Below are 13,187 nucleotides of genomic sequence, written 5' to 3'. Positions count from 1 at the left end.
TCTCTCATTTTATTTTGTTAAAGGCTCTTATCTGTGTTAAAATAGACAACATACTTCTGTTTCTAAGACACAAATTTTTGGTGAAAGTTATCTCAGCTCTTCCTTCACAGCAGGGGCCAGAGATGGCTCCAGAAGGTCCCTCTTGGATTCAGCCTATTTGAGAATAAAGGAGAGAAAGGGAGGTCACTCTTCCGTCATTATCTCTGTCAGTTAACTCTAGTAGATGACAGAGGATACTATGGTACAGTGACTGGCAAGTGACTAGAGCCCAGAGCCTGTGCCTCACCTCACCTTCCTCACGTCACCTCCTTTAGTACCTTGCATACATCAGATGTCCAGCTAATCTTGGCTCAGTCAGTTCCGTGCCAAGTGCTTGTGTTTTATAGTTGAGCTACTTTATTTGAGGATATATGCCTCTAAATCTGTCCTGGTCCTCTAGATCTGTCCTGGCCCATGTGTCTGCAATGAGAAAGAGACAAAAGAAAATTCTAGGCTCTCAAATATTATATTTATGGGCACCTATGTTCCATGCTCAGCTTCAGAAGGGTTTATATGAAAAAGGCCCCTTTTTCTGGTTCAAGCTGGTGTTTGGGAAAAAACAAAAACAAAAACAAGGCCTCCTTTGTTCCTTAGGAGACAATGGCCTTCTGGTATCCCAAGATCCTGAGTAAATGGACACTGGACCAACACGTGAGAACCAACCTCTATGCCAAATGTATATGAAGAATAAACTTCAAAACTCTCAAACAAATGGCCTGGTGCCTAAATTGAACTCAGTTCTTACACAGAAACAAACAAACCTAAACAAACAAACTAACAAAAAAAATAGAAAAACTTGATTGGTTGCCCTATATTCCTGGTAGGTTTGGTTTCAGAGAACTCCAAAAACAGTGCCCAAGAATTCTGGTCACATTTCAGATAATTGTTAAAGGACAGACACATCACAGGTAACAGTGTTGTCTTCTTCTTCTTCACAAATTAACATATCCAGTGAAAGGATTGGAGTATACCTATACCCATGCATTAGGGGGGATACATGTTCCATACACAATTATTTGTAGATTTTGAGATAATCTGAATATTCTGTGGCCAGTGAGATAGAATGCTTCCTAAATCTCAAGATGGCTTCATCTATAGTATTTGGACATTTGTAAAATCTCATTAAAAAATAATAATAACATCCTGATTTTTACTAGTATGATGACAGAAAAGGATGGTCTATATCAGTGCTTCTTAATCATTTTGATCTTAGGAACATTTTACAGTCTTACATATTGAGAACTCTAAAGAACTTTTTAAAATGTGGGTTATATCTATTGATATTTATATTAGAAATTAAAATGGAGAAACTTTTTAAACACTTCCATTAGCTGTCAGAATGATGACATTATCACATGTCATGTAGCCTCTGGAAAGCTCTACTGTACTTGGGAGAGAAGAATAAGGTATTATGTATCAATAAAATAAATAAAATTTGTAAAAAGAATAAGAAAGGCAAATAACATCTTAATATTGTTATGCAAGTAATTGTGACTCACAGACACCTCATAAGGGTTTCAGAGACTCTGAGGGGTCCCTAGTCTATACTCTGAGAAGTTCTGGTCTACGCAATGTGCCCTTGCACCTCCAGCCCTGCAGGGAAAGAGATGTCAGGATGTTTTAACTCACTCATCTGAATAATCTGGTCCCTTGGCAGAAATATTACAGAAGAGGCAAAGGTGGGTTTTCAAAGTTTGATGATACTATAATAACTTTTAGCATCATTTAATTCCCTTTGCTCAGATTGTCTGCTTAACAACTTTATAATCTTAATTTGATTTCTCAAACAGTGTCCCAGTGAGAATAGAGTGAATTGACCAATTCGCACAAGAAGTCTAGTTCCCTTTGAACTCTCAATTATGTATATGGATGATTGTTAGTTTATTTTCGTTTGGTTAGTGTGAACTCACTTCCCAGAATCCGACATCTCAACTTGGTTGTAGTATGGCCTCAGCACACTAGCGATGCCCCATCTGCAGCTTTGTTGAACAGTTAGCCAGCTGGTGAATTTCCTCTCACTTTACTCCCACAACCAAATCCTGGAGAGTAATGGCACTGCAGGAAGAATTTCCTAAATTGAGTAGCCCAACTCTAACATACCTCCCCACATGACTAACCCAATGCTATCATTTCAATTTAAACTTGCAAACAGATTTGCATTTATGCTGCTTGATTTTTATTTTCTACCAGTAGTAAAGTTTAACATAAATCATCTTACACCAAACTCTGCTTCTGTTTGCACTGTGGGGGTCAAATGACTGACTGTTATCCCTCTTGGCCCTGTCTTTCCTGCACTGAATTGGATCCTTGGAGGTAATAATCTGGGCTCATCAGTTATTTCACCTACTGCATATTCTTTAGCATCATCCAAAACTCTCATAAATGAGCCAGAGCACTTTCTTCACTATGAAAGTCTATGCATAATGTTACTCCTGATTCAAAGTCACATACAGTTAGATTAATTTTGTAAAATGAATAATCTTGGGTATTTTTTTTGTTTCAAGTCAAAAGTGTGATTTGCTGGAAAAAAAAAGATATAATATAAGTCCACAGACATGAGTCAGAAATACACCTACTCTTTCATCTTTCTTCACTCTAACAAGGAACTTAAAAACAAACCAATCTGCATAATTCCTTTACTGCCAGGAATGGAAAGAAATTCTGTATTTAGGAAAAGCCAAGCTGTAGCTTTAAAAAAGCCAAGTATTTAATTCAAGGCCACTGTCACGTCCAGTTTCCAGTTTAACCTTGGGAAATCGTAGTCTCCACTGCCATGTGTTCTGCTCAGGGTCACTCATATTTTCCCTTGCCCATGACTGTCACATCTTATGTGAGGCTTGTCAGGGCCTGTTGCATCCTGGGACTGGGGGCATCCCACATTGGAGTGCCCATGAACCTGAATATATCTAAGAACCATATAACTCCAAGTAGCCTGGTTGTAACCAGTTTGGCAGAACTGCCTTGTTTCCTCCCAAGGAAAGCCCTGTTTAGAATGTCCTGTTTGGGTGTCGTCACTCAGGCTGAGGGAGGTCTCGGTGATGAGGAAGGCACTACCCAACAGAGCATAGAAGATTTACAAGAGGAGGAAAAACCATGGCCTTGTTTCTATTAGTAAACCTATAAACTAAGTCTTGAGGAGTCAAGGTTAAACTAGAAAATTTATTATAGAAATGGATAAATTTTAATCCCTAGAGAAAACTGGATGATCAATCCTGTTCCAACCATGTCATTCGCAAAACCATCTTAATTTAGCACATTATTAAATACTGCCCATGCTTCATATATATAATTCTTGTCTCTCTAGAAAAAATGTGTAGCTAAATGCGGATAAGAACAGTATCTCATGTTGACACCCTAACCATGCAGGAGCTACCCAGCACATATTTGAGAGATATTTAGAATGAAAAAAAGTTCATTCCTAAGCAATAGGGAAAACAAACAAACAAACAAACAAAAAAGGAACTAAGGTCCCTGAATTTAGAGCTGTGAGGCTACAAAGGTTACAAAGGTTTTAGAAATAGAACCCTGCCTCCTTTGAGGAACTTACAATTTTGATTGGAGAAACACACACACACACACACACACAGAGAGAGAGAGAGAGAGAGAGAGAGAGAGTGCGAGCGAGCGCATGTGCAGGACAGTATGTGAATAAGCATGAGTTATTATGCAAACCGAACACCCAGTGATCACAGCAAAAATGCTTTCCGTATCACCAACCATCCAGCTCTCTGGACAGGAACAAAGAGGCCATTGTGTGACCCTCTCAGGAAAACTGGTCAGAGGGAAAAGAGTCATATTCACCCACACAGGATGTTATCTCTCTTTCTTCATGAAGTCCCTGGCAAGGTGTTTAACTGCCCGGCCAGTGAAGTGCAGAATATTGAAACCAGGCACTGGCAGATATAGCTTCTGTTTCAAGGAAAATTTGTTCCTAAACCTCTTGAGATTGTCCTCAATTTAGTCCGTGTAGTAGGGATTATCTTGTGGGGATATCATACAGCCAGAGTCAGGAGACTCCTCCTAGATTCTCACGCTGAAAAAAATACATACACAGTAAGGTATGCATAAAAACAAGAAAGATATTGTAATATTAGTTGGCTCTGAGGGGTGGATCTGAATGACTAGAGGACAGAAATTGCTCAAGAAAGAAGATTTTTCAGAGTACACCCTTATTCTTTGAATTCTAAACCATGTGAATGTTTCAGTGACTCAAACCAGAGAAAACTTTTCAAAGTTGCCAGACGGCTAATGTAGGTGATAAACTATCAATAATTGTTTGTTTTCCTGACACTCAGACAACATTGTCCTTGAATACTACAAGGTTCAGGCAAGTGTCCAGTTCAAAAAATAAATTTTATCTCTGGCCTCTGAAAGTTTCGCCACTGAAATGCTAGCACTGGCAAATAATAACAAAGTTTCATGCTTATGTCACATTTTAAACTTTTTCAAAACATTTTCACTTGTTTTTCCTCTCTCTTTGTATCTAATTCACCATTGTTCTCCTACCATTAAACAAAAGCAACAATGTTTCACACAATGCTATCCATTTTAAAAATGTAGCTCTTCCCTGGGGCACTTCTACAAACATTCTTTATTTTATCAAAACAAGTGCACCTGGTTCTTTTTTAAGGCACTGCCTGCATGGGACTAATCCCTCTTGCATAAAATCCTTGATATATTTGATAGCATGGACCGTATTCCCTTTAGTTTTTTATTTTTTAAACTTCAGATCCCCGGTTCTTTGGCCAGTGTGACATGGCCCAGTCATCCTTTCTGTATCTACCCCAGTGCCACCCAAAATGTAGTATCTGGCTGGGTGCAGTGGCCCAGCCCTGTAATCCTAGCACTTTGGGAGGCCGAGGTGGGAGGATCACTTGAGACCAGGAGTTCAAGACTAGCCTGAGCAATACAGCAAGACACTGTCTCTATAAAACACACACACATGAGAGAGAGAGAGAGAGAGAGAGAGAGGAGAAGAGAAGACAAGAGAAGAGAAGAGAGAAAAAAAGAAAAGAAAAGAAAAGAAAAGAAAAGAAAAGAAAAGAAAAGAAAAGAAAAGAAAAGAAAAGAAAAGAAAAATTAGCCAAGCATGCTGGCATGTGTCTGTAGTCCCAGCGAGTTGGGAGGCTGAGGCAGGAGGATCACTTGAGGCTAGGAGTTTGAGGTTGCAGTAACTATGGTCATGGTACTGCTGTGTTGCCCAGACAACACAGCAAGAGAACATGTCTCAAACAAACAAACAAAAAGCACCTAGAGTGGAATCTAAACCTCCAGATGTGACCTGGCTGGCTCCTGGCTAGATGTGGCTATGGGACTCTTAACATCCCTTGTTCTGGATCTTCTACCACCTGAAAGTCAGGCTAAGATGGCATTAGTTTTCCTAGGAGCTGAGTCATACTCATTCTCTCACATTGACTTGCCACCAGCTAAAGACTTTTTGTCCTTTTAGTGAGAATTGCCATTCTGATAGCTTTCCTCCAGCTGCTACTTTTTAAGAAACCTATGTACATGACCCTATATTCTCCCTTATCTGTGTTCCTCTAGCTAGATTCCAGCCAGTGACAATCTTTCCAAATCTAGATTCTGTCATTCACTGTTCCTTTCAAATTTGATAATCTGACCTTCTGTCTTTCTCTCAGTCTTTGATACAAGTGTCGAAGGGAACAGGGGCAGGAACCTGACCCCACGGAACAATTTTAGAGCCCTTCCTTTAGATCAGGAATTCCTAAGGGCCTATTCTTTCATCCATTTTTCATTGGTAAAATATTCAAATATACAGAGAAGTAGAAATAATAGTACAAAGAACACCTATAAATCCTCACACCAGGGTCTACAATTGTCAATATTTTCCACTTTTCCTTTACCTACGTATTGTTTTGCTGAATCATTTTATTTTTTAACAGTATGTATATTAACTTTAATGCTGAACTGTTTTAAAATAAAGCCCTCATGACATTTTACCACTAAATAGTTCAACTTGCAATCCTGTAATACATAAGGCCATTATCTTACCTAACAAAATGTGAATGATTCCTTGTTGTTATCTCTACCTGGTCCATTATGATGGTTATGGCTGGTTTATTCAAAGCCAAATCAGATCAATGATGACACATTGTATTTTTGCCTCCATTAATCTAGAACGGTACCTCAACTTCCTTTTTCATGCTATTGACACGTTAAAGAGACCAAGATAATGTTCTGTAGAATGCCAAAGACCTCTTTTAAAATAGTAACCTTTGGCTGGGCAGTGACTCATACCTGTAATTTTAGCACTCTGGGAGGCTGAGGCAAGAGGATCACTTGAGGTCAGGAGTTTGAGACCAGCCTGAGCAAGAGTGAGACTCCATCTGTAAGAAAAAAATAGAAAAATAGTCAGAATTACTTGGGAGGTTGAGGCAGGAGGATGATTTGAGCCCAGGAGTTGGAGGTTTCAGTGAGCTATGATGATGACACTGCATTGTAGCCTGGGCAACAGAATGAGACCCTGTCTCAAAAAAAAAAAAAAAGTACTCCTCTTCATTCTGTTCATTTCAAATGCTGCTATCAAATAAGGGCTGTTTATTAAATAATTGTTAATTTTCCTTTTTAATTACAAAGTTATATGTAACTACCACTTAGAGCTTCTGGTAAGCATGAGATAATACTCTTACCATATCGGGTTGATACAATCACAGGGATAAACCCAGAATTATGGTACTTTATAATTGTGTAACTTTGGTCAAGTCACTTAAACTCTATGGGTCTTGGTTTCCTGTGTTCCACAATGAGGATAAAAGTATCTCTCTCTAAGTGATAAGATTCTTATAAGGATGGATACAATACACACTCAAGGTTTCCATTTAGAGTCTCTGATCATAGGAACAAACACATATTTTCATTTAACATTTGGAATTATCAAATCCATATCATGTGCTGGTAAAGAGGGTGGTTAGATGAGCACTAATTACATTCCCTACTGCATGTTCAATACTGTGAGAGAGACACATTTCATCCTTACAATAACCCTACAAAATAGACATCATTATCCTACAATATGAATGAGAAAATTGGATCTCACAAAGGTTAAATAAACACGTCCAGGTTCACACTAAGTTGAGAATTGAACTTACGTGTTTTTGAATACAGAGCTGGAGCTCCTACCACTACCCACTCTGCCTCTCCAATTATGAACAATACCTACTTCTCGGTCAATACAATATCTAAGATTTCATATCACCCAATCACTTCAACCTTGTTAGAGTGAAATTCAAAGTAGTAATTCCCTCTACTGTGTGAGAGATAAAATTGGCTACAAACCAAAGCCAAGCCTTACCTTGTCGGGTTTTTCCAGGGTGGGAAATACCAAATGCTTGCTGCAGGCAGAGGCCTTTGTTCTCTCAGCCTGTTAGACATTCAGGTTTATTGAAATGTGTCATGTCTTTGGAATGGGAGGGCAGGGAGGGGCCAGAGGGAGCCAGGTCCTGGCATGATACTTGCCCACCAGGGTAAACAAGGCTTGAAAGGCGGGAGGTGGAGGAGAGGAAGGCAGAGTAGGCCCAAAAGTGTGGCAAAGTCAGTGAACATGTCCTGCACAAGTTAGCCCTAGAGTTTGGGTCAGCAATTGGAGCCCAAATAAAGCGGAGAGTGCCCTGGTGGGGAAGGAGATGGAGGGGTGTGTGTGTGTGCGTGTGCGTGCACACATGCTCACATGGCAGGAGGTACTTGGAAGAGTCAAGGGCAGGAGTTCATATTCTTGCAAGTCTGGTTACCTGTGGTGAAGCCCAGCCACTGGACAAGGTTCAAGCGGCTGGATTCTGTCTGGGGAAAGGAATCTGGCCAGAGCAAAACTGGGCAGCCCAGGGATTCTCAGTGGGAACATATCATGATCTGTGGGGAGGGGGATGATGTTAAGAATTACATTCAATATTGAAATATTTTATACATATGTACATATATATTTAAAACAAAATATTCTTGTGTTCATAATACAAAGTGACTAAAGTGAACCTGAGCAGTCTTTTTAGCTAGTAAGGATACGCAGAAGATGCACATCCAGCTATTAGTTACCTTTTGCCGATTAATGATTTTCGAGGTTGTGAAATTTCTGAGTTAAACAAAAAAGGGCATCAGTTTCAATATTGAGAAACCCTTGGAGAGCAGAAAGGAAATAAGAAGTTCTGGGGGCAGACATTGCTGCCTCTAAGGAGCAATGAGTTAGCCTGACATTTATCTCCATTTGATTCATTTTAATTCAATAAACATTCACTGAAAACCTACTAAGCAATAGGCACTGTGTTGGGTGCTATGAATACAACAGTAAATGTAACCATTTTCTGCCCTTGAGAAGTTTGTGCTCTAATTGGGCAGTAGAGGTAGGTTAACAGATAACAACAATAAAATGTTAAAAGTGCTTTGATAGAGGTGTGAAAATGGCACTAAGTGGGGTCTGTAGCCCAGGTTTTGAGTGTGGAGGAGCAGAGAGAATGTCTTAGGAGACCATATATGAATTTTAAAGAGTACTTGGTACCAGACCTGGCACAGAGGGGCAGCCTCTAAGCGGGTGATGAACCACAGTGGCTATAAGCTTGGGCTCTGTACTCACGCCAGCTGAGTTCCAGTCCAGACGGTACAAACTTAGGCAAGTTACTTGCCACTCTAGGCCTGAGTTCCTTCATCTATACCATCAAGAGGGTAGGATAGCACTTACCTCCTAGGATTGCTGTGAGGAGTAAATGAAATAATTATCTAAAGCACCTTAGCACAAAGCTCTCAATAAATATAAATTATTAATTGTTAATTTTTTAATTAATTTTAAATTCAGTATGACCTGATGGATCTGAAATTGTGTTTGGGGGGGCTCTTAGTTGGAGTTTCTGTGCTTAGAAATTCTCTCCCCGTGCTCATTAAAGGTTTTTTGATCTCTTCATTTTGTTGACTATTACACAAGAGTCAATGAGAGTGATTTATTAAGGATTGACAAATAAGGTAGGAATGTGGCAGTGCTGGCTTTAAAAAGGAGTTCATGGTTAACAAACAGGTACCCCAGCCAGACCCCTCATTCATTCATGTATTGATTGATACAATATTTGACTTCCTAATACATACGGAGTACTATGCTTTATGGTTAGTTTACAAAGATGTTTTATACACAATATTTCTCCACAGGAACTCACACCTAATGAGAAAGAGATAGATAATGTGTTACAACACCATATGATAAGAGTAATAGCAGAGGTATGTGCAAAATGCTTTGGGGAACCCTCCCAAGTACCATAATGACTAACACTGATTGCACATCTGGGAAGGTTTCATTAAGGAGGTAACCTTCATTAAGGAGGTAAACTCAATAAAAGTTTCCCAAGAACGTACCAGTAGGCTGGGACAATTCCAGGAAGAGGAGCCTGCTTATGTAAAAACTCAAAGCATTGATCAAAAACGGCATAGTCACACATGTAGAAGACTGAAACAGGACCCACACCTTTCACCTCTCACAAAAATCAAATCACGGTGGATAACAGACTTAAACCTTAGGTGTGAAACTATTAGAATTCCAGAAGAAAATGGGGGAAAGACTCTTATAGACATTGGCCTAGGCAAAGAATTTATGAAGAAGACCCCAAAAGCAATCATAGCAACAACAAAAATAAATAAGTGGGACGTGATTAAATTAAAAAGCTTCTGCACAGCCAAAGAAACAGTCACGAGAGCAAACAGACAACCTACAGAATGGGAAAAAATTTTCGCATGCTACACATCCAATAAAGGACTGATAACTAGAATGTATTTAGAACTCAGGAAAATCAGCAAGCAAAAAATCAAACAACCCTATCAAAAAGTGGGCAAAGGACATGAATAGAAATTTTTCAAAAGATGACAGAAGAATGGCCAACAAATATATGAAAAAATGCTCAACATCTCTAATCATCAGGGAAATGCAAATCAAAACCACAATGAGATATCACGTAACTCCAGTGAGAATGGCCTTTATCAAAAAGTCTCAAAACAATAAATGTTGGTGTGGATGCAGAGAGACAGGAACACTCATACACTGCTAGTGGGACTGCAAACTAGTGCAACCCCTGTGGAAAGTAATATGGAGATACCTTAAACGGATACAAGTAGACCTACCATTCGATCCAGCAATCCCATTATTGGGCATCTACCCAAAAGAACAAAAGACATTCTATAAAAAAGACATCTGCACCTGAATGTTTATAGCAGCACAATTCACAATTGCAAACATGTGGAAACAACCCAAATGCCCATCAATACATGAGTGGATTAGTAAAATGTGGTATATGTATACCATGGAGTATTACTCAGCTATAAGAAGTAACGGTGATATAGAATCTCTTATGTTCTCCTGGATAGAATTGGAACCCATTCTACTAAGTGAAGTATCCCAAGAATGGAAAAACAAGCACCACATGTACTCACCAGCAAATTGGTTTCCCTGATCATCACCTAAGTGCACATTTGGGAATAACACCAACTGGGTGTCGGGCAGATGTGGGGGGGGGGGTGCGTGTATACGTACATGATGAGTGCGATGCGCACTGTCTGGGGAATGGACATGCTTGAAGCTCTGACTTGAGGCAGGGGGGTGGGGTGGGGAGGGACGTGGGCAATATACATAACCTAAACTTTTGTACCCCCATAATATGCTGAAATAAAAAAATAATAAAATAAAAAAGGTCTTAGCATGCAGTAAAGAACTCAATAAATTATGTCTAATATTAAAAAAAATAGCATATTCAGGGCAAAAGTCATAGAAACATTGTGTGAGATTAACAGGAGATTAGGCGGAAAAGGTAGGTTAACACCAGTATGACATTGTATGGCTGTGTATACTTACTCTATAGTGGGGAGAGAACTCTTGGCATGATCAGAACCGGGTCTAAGAAAGAACAAACACTGGAAGCTCAGTGTCAGGAGGAAAAGTGGACAAAAAGAGATCAGTTAGGCTTTTGCAATAATCTAGGCAAGGTTGGTAATCTTGATAATTTCCAGCTGCATATACAGTCTGGCCCTATGAAAACAGGACTGGACTGGAGATTTGTTTCTAGGGGTCATCAGTTTAAAGGTGACATTTAAAGACACACATATCAATGAGATAACTCAAGGAGATGGTAAAGTGTGAGAAGAGAGGGGTCCAAGTGGGCAGGCCTGGAGAATACCACCAAATAAAAGACAATATAAGAAAGAGAAGGCAGCAATTTAAACTAAGAAGAAAACAGAAGTTGTTGTCCCAGAAACCAAGGACAGGAAGAGTTTTAGGAAATAGGAAGTTGTCAGTGGTGCCAAATGCCATAATTCATATAGGAATTAAAATAGGAAAGGAGTAAAAGGAAGTGACCAGATTCCATAATTAAGAAGTTAGGAGTAACCCTAGTTAAAGTGTATTAGGGGCTCAAGCTGGATTGCAGTGAGTTGAAGAAAGAAGGAAGTTTGGTGCTAAGGAGGAGAGACAAGAATGAAGAAAGGATTCCTTTAAATGTGGGACAGACAGAGGCTTATTTGAAGTCAAGCCTGTGGACACCATTCTACTGCTTTGTTTCTGTCCATGAGTTATTTTTTGAGATTAAAATGAGTGTGTTAAATATTTTTTGTGGTTTAAGTATCTCCTTGACAGCCTTTAAAAAAATGCATCCATTAGTGTTACCTGAAACCTCTGTGTCCACTGCATGCTGGCTCTTCTCCCCGCCCTCTGCACGCCCGCTCCAGGGGCTGCAGGGACTACAGGAGGAGTGAGGCGAAGCCTGCTCTCCAGCTCGGGCATCCTTCCAGGATCCTTCCCTCTGCCTGCTCCAGTCCTCCTCCCCGCCTTCCTGACCCACTTGGCTTCACGACTTGGCTCCCACTTCTAGTGTCTCTGGAGCCTCAGATTGTCTACTTGGAGCCTGGTAACAGGACCTCCTCGGCATTGCAGACTAGGCCTAAGGTGCTACAGCCCTGGCTCCCGCTCTGGTTCCTGGACCTGCCGCCCATTCACTCATTGCACATATATTTGTTTAATCCCCACTGTGAGTTGGGTACTGTTATAGGCACTGGAAGACACTGGTGAAGAAGGAAACCGAAGTCCCTTCCCTTAATGGAATTTGCATTTAGTAGGAGAGATAAATAGTAAACAAATGGTGGGCAAGGACCTCAGGTGCCCCCCCCTTGCAGGGAAAGAACAGGGACTCACACACATTGAACCTTAGTTACGCTTTATAAACTCTGGAACCACTATCCTAGCAGTGTTTTCATTTTTGATGTGGCCCCTAAGGTACAAGACCTCACTAGTACCATATCCCTTCCCCAGGCATTCAGACTCCAGATAGCCCTGCAACCAATAAGGATTGGCACATCCATCAGTCAAGTCAGGTTCTTATTCTTTTCTAACCAATTGAGGATTATGAACTAGTGTTCTTATTTGCTCCCATATCACCTCTCAGCGGCTTTTCTCCCCTGCTGTGGCACTCTCATTCTGCATACCCATCTTGCATTCATCCCCAAAGTGCTATGCTTTCCAGTTAATTACCATATATTACCCAACCTAAGAAGCCATAAATTAAAAGATATACCACTATTTTATGTACTAATAGGGGAAAAAAATGCCAAATATGAGGAACTTAATAGGAGACCTCTACATAAAGCTGAGATACCAAAGGGCCATGCCCTTAATACAAAGGTAAATGAGAAATAAATTCACCCCACAGAGTGGAACAGTAAACAAGAAGAAAACAATCTTGCATGTCTTAGTCTTAGCACTAGTGGAGAGAGGGGAAAGAACGTCTCACCTGAGAATTTAAACTACCAGGTTTAAATACAGGTGGTTTAAGTTCACACTACTAATGTGGTCCAAATAACCTCAATCTCAGAATTTAATTTGAAATGGTCTCAGGGTGACCAGTAGAACAAAAGCAAATCTTCAGAAGCAAGGTTCATAATGCCCAAATGATGGCCCACTTATTCTAGCAATAATCGAGAGCAGTCATTTCTAACACAACCAAAAGATGCCAGCCATCTGGTAGAATTCACTGTGTAGGAATTTGGACTATAGTCTCTATTCAGTGAGATTAAATTATAAAGACAATACTTTGTCTATTGTGACTACTTCAAAGTTACAGATGGAGAAATTAAAGTTTATATGTCAAACTAACTACAGCACTGGGATGTTCATTTAG

General features: G+C 39.9%; 1 long non-coding RNA gene across 1 annotated transcript; it reads right to left on the bottom strand.

Annotated features, from left to right (window-relative positions):
• Positions 1-17: 17 nt before the first annotated feature.
• On the bottom strand, positions 18-6,332 carry LOC123635304. The gene is made up of 3 exons (XR_006734093.1): positions 6,298-6,332; positions 1,950-2,094; positions 18-153 (listed from the first exon to the last, which is right to left on the bottom strand). It is a non-coding gene; the product is annotated as an uncharacterized LOC123635304 (long non-coding RNA).
• Positions 6,333-13,187: the final 6,855 nt, after the last annotated feature.

The sequence above is a fragment of the Lemur catta genome, chromosome 3 (assembly GCF_020740605.2).
Source record: "Lemur catta isolate mLemCat1 chromosome 3, mLemCat1.pri, whole genome shotgun sequence".
Taxonomy (NCBI): Eukaryota; Metazoa; Chordata; class Mammalia; order Primates; family Lemuridae; genus Lemur; species Lemur catta.
The sequence above is the reverse complement of the archived record's forward strand: the minus strand, read 5'-3'. Positions and strand labels throughout refer to the sequence as shown.